Consider the following 743-nt stretch of genomic DNA (forward strand, 5'->3'; position numbering starts at 1 on the left):
TACATGATTGTGGTGCCCATATATTTAGCAGTTTCCTTAAAAATCATTTTGAGTTTCAATAATAATTATCATCTGCACATTGGATTTAACTAAATATCACGTACCTTAGAAAAAAACCTTTAACCGATGCGAAGTAAAAATTTAATAGTACAAACGTTTTCAGACCCCTCCTGGGTCCATCTTCAGGTAAAAATCGTTTGAAGATTTACGAAGTACGAAAAATATTCGTTTAGAACGATTTTTAAAACCGAAAAGATAGAACGGAATCACGTGATCTATATCTGTGAACGTCATATCTTCTACGTCATATTCACAGATATTTAAATATTTTCCATCGTTTTTAAAGATTTTATGAATAACTTTGTTTTTAAGCCCACAAAACATATCACTTAAATTTTTTAGATAACCCATTTACTTCCTTTCTTTTAGGATTACGACGTACATAAAATCTCCTGTTGTAATAGGGCCTGCCATGCCAAAGAAAGAGAGATCTCATCTCTAGAATTGATCGGTGATGTAGTGTTGTATGCCTTGCATAATTCTATCTGCTCCAACCATTTGAGATGGTCTAAATATGAGGTGGTGGTGATTAATTTAGCATTTGAAAAGTCCGCAGTTATTTCTGGATCAGACGCGTAAGTTGATAAGGAAGTGGTACATTTATTTTGCTGGATGTCACGCATATGTTCTTTCAATCTGATCCCAACAGCTCGTTTTGTTGAGCCTATGTAAATTAAGTCCTT

Source organism: Centruroides sculpturatus, unplaced genomic scaffold (assembly GCF_000671375.1).
Source record: "Centruroides sculpturatus isolate CEXI.00-Female unplaced genomic scaffold, Cexi_2.0 scaffold1166, whole genome shotgun sequence".
NCBI lineage: Eukaryota > Metazoa > Arthropoda > Arachnida > Scorpiones > Buthidae > Centruroides > Centruroides sculpturatus.